Raw genomic sequence first — 19,052 nt, forward strand, 5'->3', positions numbered from 1 at the left:
CCATGGCCGCTGGGCCTGCGCGTCCGGAGCCTGTGCTCCGCAGCGGGAGAGGCCACAGCGGTGAGAGGCCCGCATACCGCAAAAAGAAAAAAAAAAAAAAAAAAAAAAAAAAAAAAAAAAAAAAAAAGCAGCAAGGCAAAAACAACAAATAACACACAAGGGAATCCCCATAAGGTTAACAGCTGATCTCTCAGCAGAAACCCTACAAGCCAGAAGGGAGTGGCAGGACATAATTAAAGTGATGAAGGAGAGAAACCTGCAACCTAGATTACTCTACCCAGCAAGGATCTCATTCAGATTTGATGGAGAAATTAAAACCTTTACAGACAAGCAAAAGCTGAGAGAGTTCAGCACCACCAAACCAGCTTTACAACAAATGCTAAAGGAACTTCTCTAGGCAAGAAACACAACAGAAGGAATATACCTACAATAACGAACCCAAAGCAATTAAGGAAATGGGAATAGGAACATACATATCAATAATTACCTTAAATGTAAATGGACTAAATGCTCCCACCAAAAGACACAGAGTGGCTGAATGGATACAAAAACAAGACCCATATATATGCTGTCTACAAGAGACCCACTTCAGACCTAGAGACACATACAGATTGAAAGTAAAGGGATGGAAAAAGATATTCCATGCAAATGGAAATCAAAAGAAAGCTGGAGTAGCAATTCTTATATCAGACAAAATAGACTTTAAAATAAAGACTATTAGAAGAGACAAGGAAGGACACTACATAACGATAAAGGGATCGATCCAAGAAGAAGATATAACAATTGTAAATATTTATGCACCCAACATAGGAGCACCTCAATACATAAGGCAAATACTAACAGCCATAAAAGGGGAAATTGACAGTAACACACTCATAGTAGGGGACTTTAACACCCCACTTTCACCAATGGACAGATCATCCAAAATGAAAATAAATAAGGAAACACAAGCTTTAAATGATACATTAAACGAGATGGACTTAGTTGATATTTATAGGACATTCCATCGAAAAACAACAGAATACACATTTTTCTCAAGTGCTCATGGAACATTCTCCAGGATAGATCATATCTTGGGTCACATATCAAGCCTCGGTAATTTTAAGAAAATTGAAATTGTATCAAGTATCTTCTCCGACCACAATGCTATGAGACTAGACATCAATTACAGGAAAAGATGTGTAAAAAATACAAACACATGGAGGCTAAACAATACACTACTCAATAACGAAGTGATCACTGAAGAAATCAAAGAGGAAATTAAAAAATACCTAGAAACAAATGACAATGGAGACACGACGACCCAAAACCTATGGGACGCAGCAAAAGCAGTTCTAAGGGGGAAGTTTATAGCAATACAATCCCACCTTAAGAAACAGGAAGCATTTCGAGTAAACAACCTGACCCTGCACCTAAAGCAATTAGAGAAAGAAGAACAAAAATACCCCAAAGCTAGCAGAAGGAAAGAAATCATAAAGATCAGATCAGAAATAAATGAAAAAGAAATGAAGGAAACGATAGCAAAGATCAACCAAACTAAAAGCTGGTTCTTTGAGAAGATAAACAAAATTGACAAACCATTATCCAGACTCATCAAGAGAAAAAGGGAGAAGACTCAAATCAATAGAATTAGAAATGAAAAAGGAGAAGTAACAACTGACACTGCAGAAATACAAAAGATTATGAGAGATTACTATAAGCAACTCTATTCCAATAAAATGGACAACCTGGAAGAAATGGACACATTCTTAGAAATGCACAACCTGCCAAGACTGACTCAGGAAGAAATAGAAAATATGAATAGACCAATCACAAGCACTGAAATTGAAACTGTGATTAAAAATCTTCCATCAAACAAAAGCCCAGGACCAGATGGCTTCACAGGTGAATTCTATCAAACATTTAGAGAAGAGCTAACACCTATCCTTCTCAAACTCTTCCAAAATATAGCAGAGGGAGGAACACTCCCAAACTCATTCTACGAGGCCGACATCACCTTGATACCAAAACCAGGCAAGGATGTCACAAAGAAAGAAAACTACAGGCCAATATCACTGATGAACATAGATGCAAAAATCCTCAACAAAATACTAGCAAACAGAATCCAACAGCACATTAAAAGGATCATACACCATGATCAAGTGGGGTTTATCCCAGGAATGCAAGGATTCTTCAATATACGCAAATCAATCAATGTAATACACCATATTAACAAGTTGAAGGAGAAAAACCATATGATCATCTCAATAGATGCAGAGAAAGCTTTCGACAAAATTCAACACCCATTTATGATAAAAACCCTGCAGAAAGTAAGTATAGAGGGATCTTTCCTCAACATAATAAAGGCCATATATGACAAACCCACAGCCAACATTGTCCTCAATGGTGAAAAACTGAAACCATTTCCACTAAGATCAGGAACAAGACAAGGCTGCCCACTCTCACCACTCTTATTCAACATAGTTTTGGAAGTTTTAGCCACAGCAATCAGGGAAGAAAAGGAAATAAAAGGAATCCAAATTGGAAAAGAAGAAGTAAAGCTGTCACTGTTTGCAGATGACATGATACTATACATAGAGAATCCTAAAGATGCTACCGAAAAACTACTAGAGCTAATCAATGAATTTGGTAAAGTAGCAGGATATAAAATTAATGTACAGAAATCTCTGGCATTCCTATACACTAATGATGAAAAATCTGAAAATGAAATCAAGAAAACACTCCCATTTACCATCGCAACAAAAAGAATAAAATATCTAGGAATAAACCTACCTAAGGAGACAAAAGACCTGTATGCAGAAAACTATAAGACACTGATGAAAGAAATTAAAGATGATACAAATAGATGGAGAGATATAGCATGCTCCTGGATTGGAAGAATCAATATTGTGAAAATGACTCTACTACCGAAAGCAATCTACAGATTCAATGCAATCCCTATCAAACTACCAATGGCATTTTTCACAGAACTAGAACAAAAAATTTCAAAATTTGTTTGGAAAAACAAAAGGCCCCGAATAGCTAAAGCAATCTTGAGAACGAAAAACGGAGCTGGAGGAATCAGGCTCCCTGACTTCAGACTATACTACAAAGCTACAGTAATTAAGACAGTGTGGTACTGGCATAAAAACAGAAAGATAGATCAGTGGATCAGGATAGAAAGCCCAGAGATAAACCCACGCACATATGGCCAACTTATCTTTGATAAAGGACGAAGGAATGTACAGTGGAGAAAGGACAGCCTCTTCAATAAGTGGTGCTGGGAAAACTGGACAGGGACATGTAAAAGTTTGAGATTAGATCATTCCCTAGCACCATACACAAAAATAAGCTCAAAATGGATTAAAGACTTAAATGTAAGGCCAGAAACTATCAAACTCTTAGAGGAAAACATAGGTAGAACACTCTATGACATAAATCACAGCAAGATCCTTTTGGACCCACCTCCTAGAGAAATGGAAATAAAAACACAGATAAACAAATGGGACCTAATGAAACTTCAAAGCTTTTGCACAGCAAAGGAAACCATAAAGAAGACCAAAAGACAACCCTCAGAATGGGAGAAAATATTTGCAAATGAAGCAACTGACAAAGGATTAATCTCCAAAATTTATAAACAGCTCATGCAGCTCAATAGCAAAAAAACAGACAACCCAATCCAAAAATGGGCAGAAGACTTAAATAGGCATTTCTCCAAAGAAGATATACAGACTGCCAACAAACACATGAAAGAATGCTCAACATCATTAATCATTAGAGAAATGCAAATCAAAACTACAATGAGATATCATCTCACACCAGTCAGAATGGCCATCATCAAGGAATCTAGAAACAATAAATGCTGGAGAGGGTGTGGAGAAAAGGGAACACTCTTGCACTGCTGGTGGGAATATGAATTGGTACAGCCACTATGGAGAACGGTATGGAGGTTCCTTAAAAAACTACAAATAGAACTACCATATGACCCAGCAATCCCACTACTGGGCATATACCCTTAGAAAACCATAATTCCAAAAGAGACATGTACCAAAATGTTCATTGCAGCTCTATTCACAATAGCCCGGAGCTGGAAACAACCTAAGTGTCCATCATCGGATGAATGGATAAAGAAGATGTGGCACATATATACAATGGAATATTACTCAGCCATAAAAAGAAACGAAACTGAGCTATTTGTAATGAGGTGGATAGACCTAGAGTCTGTCATACAGAGTGAAGTTAGTCAGAAAGAGAAAGACAAATACCGTATGCTAACACATATATACGGAATTTAAAAAAAAAATGTCATGAAGAACCTAGGGGCAAAACGAGAATAAAGACACAGACCTACTTGAGAATGGACTTGAGGATATGGGGAGGGGGAAGGGTAAGCTGTGACAAAGCGAAAGAGAGGCATGGACATATATACACTACCAAACGTAAGGTAGATAGATAGTGGGAAGCAGCCGCAGAGCACAGGGAGATCAGCTCGGTGCTTTGTGACCGCCTGGAGGGGTGGGATGGGGAGGGTGGGAGGGAGGGAGATGCATGAGGGAAGGGATGTGGGAACAGATGTATATGTATGACTGATTCACTTTGTTATAAAGCAGAAACTAATTAAAAAAAAAAGAGCAATCTAGAAACAATAAATGCTGGAGAGGGTGTGGAGAAAAGGGAACACTCTTGCACTGCTGGTGGGAATGTGAATTGGTACAGCCACTATGGAGAACGGTATGGAGGTTCCTTAAAAAACTACAAATAGAACTACCATATGACCCAGCAATCCCACTACTGGGCATATACCCTGAGAAAACCATAATTCAAAAAGAGACATGTACCAAAATGTTCATTGCAGCTCTATTCACAATAGCCCGGAGCTGGAAACAACCTAAGTGTCCATCATCGGATGAATGGATAAAGAAGATGTGGCACATATATACAATGGAATATTACTCAGCCATAAAAAGAAACGAAACTGAGCTATTTGTAATGAGGTGGATAGACCTAGAGTCTGTCATACAGAGTGAAGTTAGTCAGAAAGAGAAAGACAAATACCGTATGCTAACACATATATACGGAATTAAAAAAAAAAATGTCATGAAGAACCTAGGGGCAAAACGGGAATGAAGACGCAGACCTACTTGAGAATGGACTTGAGGATATGGGGAGGGGGAAGGGTGGGCTGTGACAAGGCGAAAGAGAGGCATGGACGTGTATACACTACCAAACGTAAGGTAGATAGATAGTGGGAAGCAGCCGCAGAGCACAGGGAGATCAGCTCGGTGCTTTGTGACCGCCTGGAGGGGTGGGATGGGGAGGGTGGGAGGGAGGGAGATGCATGAGGGAAGGGATGTGGGAACAGATGTATATGTATGACTGATTCACTTTGTTATAAAGCAGAAACTAATTAAAAAAATAAATAAATAAACTTAAAAATAAAATGGATAACCAGTGGACCTACTATATAGCACAGGGGACTCTGCTCAATGTTATGTGGCAGCCTGGATGGGAGGGGAGTTTGGGGGAGAATGGGTACATGCATATGTATAGCCGAGTCCCTTTGCTGTGCATCTGAAACTATCACAACATTGTTAATCGGCTATACTCCAATATAAAATTAAAAGTAAAAAAAAAAATAATAATAAAAAAAAATAAATCATCAAACCTCAGTAAAATAGAGTTAGTGACAGTTTGTATCTTTAACACTCAGTGGAATATATTTAGTTAGCAACAAGACTGGGGGCTTGGTATGGGGCCTGGACACGTTTCCTTAATGACATCATTCATACGAGAACCAGCAAGACCAAGCATGCCAAGATTTTATTTTCTACCACAGGCTGTAGATCATAGGATTTGGTCATCTCACTTCCTAAGGGAAAAGAAAGTATTCCTTTTCTTATGCTGAAGCAAACTTGCCACCGAGGCAGTACCTAGGAATAAGCCTACTTAAGGAGACAGAAGACCTGTACTCAGAAAACTATAAGATAATGATGAAATAAATCAAAGACAACACAAACAGATGGAGAGATATACCATGTTCTTCTATTGGAAAAATCAATATTATAAAAATGACTTTACTACCCAAAGCAATCTACAGATTCATTGAAAACCCTATCAAATTACCAATTCCATTTTGCACAAAATTAGAGTAAAAAATTTTACAATTTGTATGGAAACACAAAAGACCCCAAATAGCCAATGCAATCTTGGGAAAGAAAATCTCCCTGACTTCAGACTAAACTACAAAGTTATAGTCATCAAGACAGTATGGTACTGGCACAAGAACAGAAATATAGATAAATGGAACAGGATAGAAAGCCCAGAGATAAACCCAAGCACCTATGGTAACCTAATCTATGACAAAGGAGGCAAGAATATACAGTGGAGAAAAGACAGTCTGTTCAATAAGTGATGCTGGGAAAACTGGATAGCTACATGTAAAAGAATGAAATTAGAACACTCCCTAACACCATACAAAATATAAACACAAAATGATTTAAGACTTAAATGTAAGATAGGACACTATAAAACTCTTAGAGGAAAACATAGGCAGAACACTGACATAACTCACAGCAAGATCGTTTTTGACCCACTTCTTCAGTAATGAAAATGAAAGCAAAAATTTAAAAAATGGTACCTAATTAAATTTAAAAGCTTTTGCACAGCAAAGGAAACCATAAACAAGACAAAAAGGCAACCCTCAGAATGGGAGAAAATATTTGTTAATGAAGCAACTGACAAGAGATTAATCTCCAAAATATACAAACAGCCCATGAAGCTCAATATCAAATAAAACAAACAACCCAATCAAAAAATGGGCAGAAGTCCTAAATACACTTTTCTCCAAAGAAGTACAGATGGCCAAAGACACGTGAAAAGATGCTCAACATAACTAATTATTAGAAAAAATGTAAATCAAAACTAAAATGAGGAGAACAACAGTCAGCTCTACCTGCCACCAGTCCCTCCCATGAGGAAACTTACCCAAGCCTCTTAGACTCATCCACCAGAGGTAAGACAGCAGAAGCAATAAGAATTACAGTCCTGCAGCCTGTGGAACAAAAACCACATTCACAGAAAGATAGACAAGATGAAAAGACAGAGGGCTATGTACCAGATGAAGGAAAAAGATAAAAACCCCAGAAAAACAACTAAATGAAGTGGAGATAGGCAAACTTCCAGAAAAAAAAATACAGAATACTGATAGTGAAGATGATCTAGGACCTCGGAAAAAGAATGGAGACAAAGATTGAGAACATGCAAGAAACATTTAACAAAGACCTAGAAAAATTAAAGAACAAACAAACAGAGATGAACAATACAATAAATGGAATGAAAACTACACAAGAAGGACTCAATAGCAGAATAACTGAGACAGAAGAATGGATAAGTGACCTGGAAGACAGAATGGTGAAATTCACGGCTGTGGAAGAGAATAAAGAAAAAGAGAATGAAAAGAAATGAAGACAGCCTAAGAGACCTTGGGGACAACATTAAATGCAACAACATTCACATTATAGGGGTCCAAGAAGGAGAAGAGTGAGAGAGAGGACTAGAGAAAATATTTGAAGAGGTTTTAGTTGAAAACTTCCCTAACATGGGAAAGAAAATAGTCACCCAAGTCCAGGAAGCACAGAGAGTCACATACAGAATAAACCAAAGGAGAAACATGTCAAGAAACATAATAATCAAATTGGCAAAAATTAAAGACAAAGAAAAATTATTGAAAGCAGTAAGGGAAAAACAACAAATAACATACAAGGGAACCCACATAAGGTTAATAGCTGATTTCTCAGCAGAAACTCCACAAGCCAGAAACTCTACAAACCCTACAGGAGTGGCATGATATACTTAAAGTAATGAAAGGAAAGAACCTACAACCAAGATCATTCTACCCAGCAAGGATCTCATTCAGATTTGATGGAAAAATCAAAAGCTTTACAGAGAAGCAAAAGCTAAGAGAATTCAGTACCACCAAACCAGCTCTATAACAAATGCTAAAGGAACTTCTCAAAGTGGGAAAAACAAAAGAAGAAAAGGACCTGCAAAAACAAACCCAAAACAATTAAGAAAATGGTCATAGGAACATACATATCGATAATTACCTTAAATGTGAATGGATTAAATGCTCCAATCAAAAGACAGAGTCTTGCTAAGTGGATACAAAAACAAGACCCATCTATATGTTGGCTACAAGAGACCCACTTCAGACCTAGAGACACATACAGACTGAAAGTGATGGGATGGGAAAAGATATTCCATGCAAATGGAAATCAAAAGAAAGCTGGAGTAGCAATACTCATATCAGATAAAATAGACTTTAAAATAAAGAATGTTACAAGTGACAAAAAAGGACACTAGGTAATGATCAAGGGATCAATCCAAGAAGAAGATATGACAATTATAAATATATATGAACCCAACATAGGAGAACCTCAATGCATAAAGAAATTGTTAACAGCTATAAAAGAGGAAATTGACAGGAACACAATAATAGTGGGGGACTTTAATATCTCACTTACACCAATGGACAGAGCATCCAAAATGAAAATAAATAAGGAAACAGAAGCTTTAAATGACACAATAGACCAGATACATTTAATTGATATTTATAGGACCCTCCATCCAAAAACAGCAGATTACACTTTCTTCTCAAGTGTGCACGGAACATTCTCCAGGATAGATCACATTTTGGGTCACAAATCAAGCCTCAAAAATTTAAGAAAACTGAAATCATATCAAACATCTTTTCTGACCACAACACTATGAGATTAGAAATGAATTATAGGGAAAAGAATGTAAAAAACACAAACACATGGAGGCTAAACAATACGTTACTAAATAACCAAGAGATCACTGAAGAAATCAAAGAGGAAATCCAAAAAAAAATACCTAGAGACAAATGACAATGAAAACATGATGATCCAAAACCTATGGGATGCAGCAAAAGCAGTTCTAAGAGGGAAGTTTATAGCTATATAAGCCTACCTCATGAAACAAGAAAAATCTCAAATAAACAATCTAACCTTAAACCTAAAGGAACTAGAGAAATAAGAACAAACAAAACCCAACATTAGCAGAAGGAAAGACATCGTAAAGATCAGAGCAGAAATAAATGAAATAGAAACAAAGAAAACAGCAGCAAAGATCAATAAAACTAAAAGCTGGGTTTTGAGAAGATAAACAATATTGATAAACCATTAGCCAGACTCAAGAAAAAAGATAGGACTGAAATCAATAAAATTAGAAATGAAAAAGGAGAAGTTACAACAGACACCACAGAAATACAAAGCATCCTAATAGACTACTGCAAGCAACTCTATGCCAAAAAAAAAATGGACAACCTGCAAGAAATAGACAAATTTTTAGAAAGGTATAACATTCCAAGACTGAACCAGGAAGAAACAGAAAATATGAACAGAACAATCACAAGTAATGAAATTGAAACTGTGATTGAAATTCTTCCAACAAAAGTTCAGGACCAGATGGCTTCATAGGTGAATTCTATCAAACATTTAGAGAAGAGGTAACACTCATTGTTCTGAAACTCTTCCAAAAATTTGCAGAGGAAGGAACACTCCCAAACTCATTCTATGAGGCTACCATAACCCTGATACAAAAACCAGACAAAGATACTACAAGAAAAGAAAATTAGAGACCCTTATCACTGATGAATATAGATGCAAACATCCTCAACAAAATACTAGCAAATGAATCCAACAACACATTAAAAGTATTATACACCACGATCAAGTGGGATTTATCCCAGGGATGCAAGGATTCTTCAACATATGCAAATCAATCAATGTGATACACCATATTAACAAATTGAAGAATAAAAACCATATGATCATCTCAATAGATGCAGAAAAAGCTTTTGACACAATTAAACACCCAGTTATTAAAAAAAAAAAAAAGCTCTCCAGAAAGTGGACATAGAGGGAACCTACCTCAACATAATAAAGGCCATATATGACAAACCCACAGCAAACATCATTCTCAATGATGAAAAACTGAAAACATTTCCTTTAAGATTAGGAACAAGACAAGTATGTGCACACTCACAACTGTTATTCAACATAGTTTTGGAAGTCCTAGCCCTGGCAATCAGAAAAGAAAAAGAAATGAAAGGAATATAAATTTGAAAAGAAGAAGTAAAACTGTCACTGTTTGCAGATGACATGATACTATACATAGAGAATCCTAAAAATGCCACCAGAAAACTCCTAGAGCTAATCAATGAATTTGGTAAAGTTGCAGGATACAAAATTAATGCACAGAAATCTCTTGCATTCCTATACACCAATGATGAAAAATCTGAAGGAGAAATTAAGGAAATACTCCCATTTACCATTGCAACAAAAAGAATAAAATACCTAGGAATAAACCTGCCTAGGGAGACAAAAGACCTGTTTGCAGAAAAATATAAGACACTGATGAAAGAAACTAAAGATGATACCAACAGATGGAGAGATATACCATGCTCTTGGATTGGAAGAATCAATATTGTGAAAACGACTATAATTCCCATAGCAATCTACAGATTCAATTCAATCCCTACCAAATTACCAATGGCATTTTTTACAGAACTAGAACAAGAAGTCTTAAAATTTGTATGGAGACACAAAAGACCCTGAATAAACAAAGCATTCTTGGGGGAAAAAAATAGAGCTGGAGGAATCAGACTCCCTGACTTCAGACAATACTACAAAGCTACAGTAATGAAGACAATATGGTACTGGTACAAAAACAGAAATATAGATCAATAGAACAAGGTAGAAAGCCCAGATATACACCCACGCACCTATGGTCAACTAATCTATGACAAAGGAGGTAAGGATATACAATGGAGAAAAGACAGTCTCTTCAATAAGTGGTGCTGGGAAAACTGGACTGCTACATGTAAAAGAATGAAATTAGAACACTCCCTAACACCATACACACACACACAAAAAAAAACCTCAAAATGGATTACAGACTTAATGTAAGACCAGACACTATAAAAATCTTGGAGGAAAACATAGGAAGAACACTCTTTGACATAAATCACAGCAAGATTTTTTTTGATCCACCTTCTAGAGTAATGGAAATAAAAAAAAAATAAACAAATGGGACCTAATGAAACTTCAAAGCTTTTGCACAACAAAGGAAACCATAAGGAAGATGAAAAGCCAAGCCTCAGAACGGGAGAAAATATTTGCAAACGAATCAACGGACAAAGGATTAATCTCCAAAATTTATAAACATGCAGCTCAATATTAAAGAAACAAACAACCCAATCCAAAAATGGGCAGAAGACCTAAATAGACATTTCTCCAAAGAAGACTTACAGATTGTCAAGAAGCACATGAAAAGCTGCTCAGCATCATTAATTATTAGAGAAATGCAAATCAAAACTACAATGAGGTATCACCTCACACCATGGGCATCATCAGAAAATCTACAAACAACAAATGCTGGAGAGGGTGTGGAGAAAAGGGAACACTCTTGCACTGTTGGTGGGAATGTAAATTGATAGAGCCACTATGGAGAACAGTATGGAGGTTCCTTAAAAACTCAGAATAGAGCTACCATACAACCCAGCAGTCCCACTACTGGGCATATACCCAGAGAAAGCCATAATTCAAAAAGACGCATGCACCCCAATATTCATTGCAGCACTATTTGCAATAGCCAGGTCATGGAAGCAACCTAAATGTGTATCAACAGATTAATGGATAAAGAAGATGTGGTACATTTATAAAACTGAATATTACTTAACCATAAAAAGGAATGAAATTAGGTCATTTGTTGAGGCGTGGATGGATCTAGAGACTGTCATACAGAGTGAAGTAAGTCAGAAAGGGAAAAACAAATATCATATATTACCTCATATATGTGGAATCTACAAAAATGGTACAGATGAACCTATTTGCAAAGCTGAAATAGAGACACAACCATAGAGGGCAAACATGGACACCAAGGCAGGAAAGGAGGGTGGGATGGCTTGGGAGATTGGGATTGATATATATATACATTACTATGTATAAAATAGATAACTAATGAGAACTTACTGTATAGCACAGGGAACTCTGCTCAATGCTCTGGTGACCTAAATGGGAAGGAAATCCAAGAAAGAGGGGATATATGTATATATATATATATATATATATATATATATATATATATATATAGCTGATTCACTTTACTGTACAGTGGAAATTAACACAACATTGTAAAGTAACTATACCCCCATAAAAATTAAACAAAAAACTTCAATCATCAATGTTGCAAAGGCAACCTTGATACTAGAGAATCCAGTTGGAGACTGAGGGATTCTCTATGAGCCAGTTCACTAGGGAAAATGAAGACTTGTGAAGAATGGAAGGAAGATATCAGAGAGAAATAGAGGAGGGGAAAAATACCCATAACAAGAATAGATAATTTTTTTAAAAAAATTGATTTAACACTGGTTTTTATTTCTGAATGGTAGAAATTGATATAGGAAAGACAGAGAAAATACTCAACTGCATTAAAAGTAAAAGTTATGGGTGTATTCTCATAAAGTTAATCTCTTATATCTCAGAGCCACTCTCTGATGTCATCGTGGCTGTTAGCTTGTTTGATGATGAATCACAGGGTTTCTGTCCATGAGGCACTCACAGGCATAAGTAGAAACAAGATATATAAATAAACAAATTCCACTAAAATAAAAGTATGTCATGTTCACAGGGAGCACTTGATTATCTATATGGACCTAGTCTTCAGAGATGCAGGTCTCCACATGGACTGAACTGCATGTTTTCTTCTGTCTTTATACATTTTCACATGCCAGAAACATGCCCCCATTCTTGCTGAATACAGATTTATAACCACAGTTTTATTTAAATTTCCAATTTTATATTCATTAAAATATAGGAGGCTTGAGATAGCAAAAATCTGCATCTTGCAGATGCGATATGTGATATTGCCCTTTCCTAGATGTTGGCCATTCAAACAGGTGTGTATACCTTTTTCAAAGATAAGATATCAGAGGGGGAGAACCCTAGTACTGAGACCGTGGGTAATTCTAGAAAATGGCAGATTACTAATTACTTGGCATTATTATTATGGTTATTAGTTTTATGATATCAGTTATTTTTGCCTTCCCCTGCTAGAGTACAGGATGGTATCTTTTTCTGTTATATTTACTAATATCTGCCAAATGGCTAGAACAATGCTTGGATTTGCAGGTACTCAGTGAAAAACAAAATGTATCGTTGAATAAATAAATGCATTGAGGGTAGAACCATGGCAAACATTAGAGAAGGGTATGTTTATATGTGCATACACACACATCCCCCCTGACCAAGGGGAAAATACGATTGCTTTTCATTTTTCAAATGAAAAAAGTGTGAAAGAAACGTGTTGCCTGCCATATCAGGAAACAAAGGGTGTTTCAACACTCAAGCCACTGCAGTCACCCCCAGTGGTGCACCCTGAGGGGACTCAGGATGGGAAAGAACAGGATACTGACCCTAGATAGCTAAAGTGCATATCAGAAGAATGATTTCAATCAGCCCAGACTCTTGCATCTTCCCACACATAACGTACTACATTCCTTAACTTTAGATGTCTGGTTTTCTTTCACAGTAATCTTTTGAAGTCCAGACTATCTGGTCTTTATTGCAAAAAATTCCTGTATATCCTGGTTCCTCCCTTACCTCTTTGGAGCAGTCCCTCTGAGTTCTCTAAGAGGTTGCATCCTGGGCTTAAGTCCTCAGTTTTGTCCACCAAATAAAAACACAATTCTCAGCTTTTAACTTGTGCATTTTTCTTTCAGTCAAGAAAGGTAAAATTGGTTGATGGGATTTGGAGACTAAAGAAAAATTTAACCTTTTTTTTTGTATTACTTAAGACAATGTAATTAACCTGTCTTTGGAATTCCTATTAAATTTTAGTAAGATTACTTTGTTGTGGGAGTGTAATTTATTTATTTTTAATTAAAATATAATTGACATACAATATCATCTTAGTTTCAGGTCTACATCATAGTGATTCTATATTTATATACATTTTGAAATGGTCTCCACAATATCTAGTGACCATCTATTGCCATACAGAGTAATTACAATGTATTGACTCTTTCTTATGACTTAGTTATTTTATAACTGGAAGTTGTACCTCTTAATCCATTTCACCTATTTTGCACAATCTCCCAATCTCCTCTTCTCTCTGACCTATACCAGTTTGTTCTCTGTACCTGTAAGTCTGTTTCTGTTTTGTTTGTTTTTTTTGGTTTTGGGTTTTTACTAAGATTCCACATGTAAATGAGATTGTTTAGTATCTGTCTTTGATTTATTTCACTTAGCATGATGCCCGCAAGTTCTATCCATGTTGTTGCAAATGGGAAGATCACGTTCTCTTTTATGACTGAATAATATTCCACTGTATATGTATGTATATATGAATGTGTGTGTGTGTATGTGTATATATATATATATATATATATAATATAGATATATATTATATAGATATTATATATATATATATATATATATATATATATATATATATATATATATGACATTTTCTTTATCCATTCATCCATCAATGAACACTTAGGTTGTTTGCATACCTTGGCTATTGTAAATAATGCTGCAGTGACCATAGGGGTGCAGATATTTTTTCTAGACATGCAGTTTTCATTTTCTTCAGATGAATACCCAGAAAGGAAATTGATGGATTCAATGGTAGTTCTATTTTTTTTTAATTTCCTGAGGAAACTTCATACTCTTTTCCATAGTGGCTGCACCAATTTACATTCCCACCAACAATACAAGAGTATTCCCTTTTCTTCACATAGTCACCCACACATGCTGTTTTTTTGTCTTTTTGATAATCACCATTCTGAGAGTTATGAGGTGATGGCTCATAGTGATTTCGATTTGCATTTCCCTGATAATTACTTCTACCCTTTGCCTATCCCCATTCTCTAATCCCTGCCAATCTTATCCTTGTACACTTCATGATCATAGCATTACAAATTAACAATGAAGAAGGTATATTTTATTTTATTAATTTGCTGACAGAAAAATTTACACTCTTTAGATTTCCAGACTTTTCCTAATTTAATTCCAACTTTATATTAAAATACATCAATTTTAACCTCCAAAAAAGTTCCAAAAAGAGAATACATATTTCCCTATATATATCTTATACATTTTGGTCTTTATCTCTTGGTATCACACTATCATCTATTCCAGATCTATTTTCATTACATTTGAGTAAGGAGTTGTTCTACATGCCTATTTTAAGGATGCTCACTTAGACTTTGTCATACAAAAAAATATGCAAAGTCCCAGTTCTCAAATGTTGACTTTTTGTTGTTGGTCTCTTTTGGGCTTAGAAAAGAACACAAAAAATATTCTTTCTTTATACTATTAAGATATAAATGAACCCTAACAGAATGCTAGACAATTCATCAGTCACAGGGCCTTTCTTAGTGCAATTTAAGAGGTGACAAATATCTACAACCAACAGGAATTAAAATAAATATTTTATGTATATGAATTTTGTATTTACTGGTAGTCTCTCAACAGAACTAGACTGGACAAATCATATTTCAGAAGACTTGGATGGATTTCTCTGTTTTCCACTGGCAGCAGGAAAAGCAGGGAAAAAAAACAAATCCAAAATGTCAGGATTTCTTCTTGCCTAAATTTACCTACAAAATTTAGCAAGCAGTTCTGCTAAATAACTAAATGAAACAGATAAACTCAATCAGTCTTTGGAACAATGATGAAAATAACTACCATTTATTGAGCACATATGTGCCCAGTACATTTTTTTATTTACCTTCTAATTATTTATATATTTATTTTATTATTTTTAAACATCTTTATTGTAGTATAATTGCTTTAAAATGGTGTGTTTTTTTAATTATTATTAGTTTCTCCTTTATAACAAAGTGAATCAGTCATACATATACATCTGTTCCCACATCCCTTCCCTCTTGCATCTCCCTCCCTCCCACCCTCCCTATTCCACCCCTCCAGGTGGTCACAAAGCACCGAGCTGATCTCCCTGTGCTATGCGGCTGCTTCCCACTATCTATCTACCTTACGTTTGGTACTGTATATATGTCCATGCCACTCTCTCACTTTGTCCCATCTTAACCTTCCCCCTCCCCATATCCTCAAGTCCATTCTCTAGTAGGTCTGTGTCTTTATTCCCATCTTGCCCCTAGGTTCTTTATGACCTTTTTTTTTTCTTAGATTCCATATATATGTGTTAGCATACAGTATTTGATTTTCTCTTTCTGACTTACTTCACTCTGTATGACAGACTCTAGGTCCATCCACCTCAGTACAAATAACTCAATTTTGTTTCTTTTTATGGCTGGGTAATATTCCATTGTATATATGTGCCTCATCTTGTTTATCCATTCATCTGTTGATGGACATGTAGGTTGCTTCCATATCCTGGCTATTGTAAATAGAACTGCAATTGTGTTACATGACTCTTTTTGAATTATGGTTTTCTCAGTGTATATGCCCAGTAGTGGGATTGCTGAGCCCTATAGTAGTTCTATTTTTAGTTTTTTTAAAAACCTCCATACTGTTCTCCATAGTGACTGTATCAATTTACATTCCCACCAACATTGCAAGAGGTTTCTCTTTTCTCCACACCCTCTCCAGCATTTATTGTTTGTAGATTTTTTGATCATGGTCATTCTGACAGGTGAGAGATGATATCTCATTGTAGTTTTGATTTGCATTTCTCTAATGATTAATGATGTTGAGCATTCTTTCATGTGTTTGTTGGCAGTCTGTATATCTTCTTTGGAGAAATGTCTGTTTAGATCTACTGCCCATTTTTGGATTGGGTTATTTGGTTTTTTTTTTTTTTTATATTGAGCTGCATGAGGTGCTTATAAATTTTGGAGACTAATCCTTTGTCAGTTGCTTCATTTGCAAATATTTTTTCCCATTCTGAGGTATGTCTTTTGGTCTTGTTTATGATTTCCATTGCTTTGCAAAAGCTTTTAAGTTTTATTAGGTCCCATTTGTTTATTTTTGTTTTTATTTCCATTTCTTCAGGAGGTGGGTCAAAAAGGATCTTGCTGTGATTTCTGTCATGGATTGTTCTGCCTATATTTCCCTCTAAGTGTTTAATAGTGTCTGGCCTTACATTTAGGTCTTTAATCTATTTTGAGTTTATTTTTGTGTATGGTGTTAGGGAGTGTTCTAATTTCATTCTTTTACATGTAGCTGTCCAGTTTTCCCAGCACCACTTATTGAAGAAGCTGTCTTTTCTCCACTGTATATTCTTGCCTCATTTATCAAAGATAAGGTGACCATATGTGCATGGGTTTATCTCTTGGCTTTCCGTACTGTTCCATTTATATATATTTCTGTTTTTGTGCCACTTACCACACTGTCTTGATTATTGTAGCTTTGGAGTATAGTCTGAATTCAGGTAGCCTGATTCCTCTAGCTCCATTTTGCTTTCTCAAGATTGCTTTGTCTATTTGGGGTCTTTTGTGTTTCCATACAAATTGTGAGATTTTTTTGTTCTAGCTCTGTGAAAAATGCCATGGGTAATTTCATAGAGATTGCATTGAATCTGTAGATTGCTTTGGATAGTATAGTCATTTTCACAGTGTTGATTCTTCCAATCCAAGAACATTGTATATGTCTCCATCTATTTGTATCATCTTTAATTTCTTTCTTCAGTGTCTTATAATTTTCTGCATACAGGTCTTTTGTCTCCTTAGGTAGGTTTATTCCTAGATATTTTATTCGTTTTGTTGCAATGGTAAATGGGATTGTTTTCTTAATCTCACTTTCAGATTTTTTCATCTTTAGTGTATAGGAATGCAACACATTTCTCTGCATTAATTTTGTATCCTGCTACTTTACCAAATTCATTGATTAGTTCTAGTAGTTTTCTGGTAGCATCTTTAGGATTCTACATTTTTAATTGATCTCATTTAATCATTGTAACATCCTTCTGAGGTAGGTTCTATTTTCATCTGTACTTTAAAAATGAGGAAGTTCAAGATTAAATAGTAAGAAACATTGTGTAATTATTGTGTGACAGGTACAACAAACATGATCTCATCTAAACCTAGTAAGAACTCCATGAGGTGGGTTCCACTTGTACTCCCATTTGTCAATGAAGACACACACACACACACACACACACACACAAGAACTTGCCCAAGGTAACTTACCTAGTAGTAGAAGAAGACTCAAATTCATTTTTTCCCACTCTAGAAACTCAATTATTAACCACTTGTAATGCCTTTCACTGAATTTTTACTAATATGCACCAAACAGAGTTAGGTGTCAAATAGAACTGACCTTGTATCCTGTCTCTGACATAGAGCAGCTGTCATTTTAACCTTTGTGAAACTCAGTTTCTTCTGTAAAATTAAATGTCTATCTCATAGGGTTGCTTGATGTTTAAATGGCATTGATATATAAAACATTTAGCACAGGGCTTGGTACTTAGTAAATACTCTATAAATGATAGCTGCTATTATTTTTAAGTATTAGACCCACTATTTTCTTAATAAATGTAAGGTAAATAGTAGAAGATGCTTAATGCTACTGCAAAAAATTAATAACCATATTATAAAAGGAAATAAAATTTTAGAAATATAATAAATCATAAATCTTACATCTACATAGTGCTGAAGAATGTACACTGTAGAGAATAGATGAGTATCAGACATTGTATTTTTCTACTTGAAACTAATTAATTTCTCTTGCATTAGTTAAAGCTCTTCCTCTACCACATGGGAACAACAGAGGTTATGAGTGATTAGTCATTTTTCTGCTTTGAATAATGATTGAGCTGGGACTCTTCCAATCAAGTCTCTTAATACATACCCACAATCATCCTTATATCATGTACAGTATACCAGAATAGACGTCAGGCTACTGGTCTTATATATACTTGAATTTTAAGTACAAAATTATTTTATATAGTTCTGTATTAGTATTGCATTATGAAAATTTAACATGTATACAAATGACAGTTATCAAGAAGCAGACTGTGTAGCATAAATACAATTTTATGTATGTAACTCCTAAAAATCATATTCA

The sequence above is a fragment of the Mesoplodon bidens genome (assembly GCF_964165515.1).
Source record: "Mesoplodon bidens genome assembly, chromosome: 1".
Classification (NCBI taxonomy): domain Eukaryota; kingdom Metazoa; phylum Chordata; class Mammalia; order Artiodactyla; family Ziphiidae; genus Mesoplodon; species Mesoplodon bidens.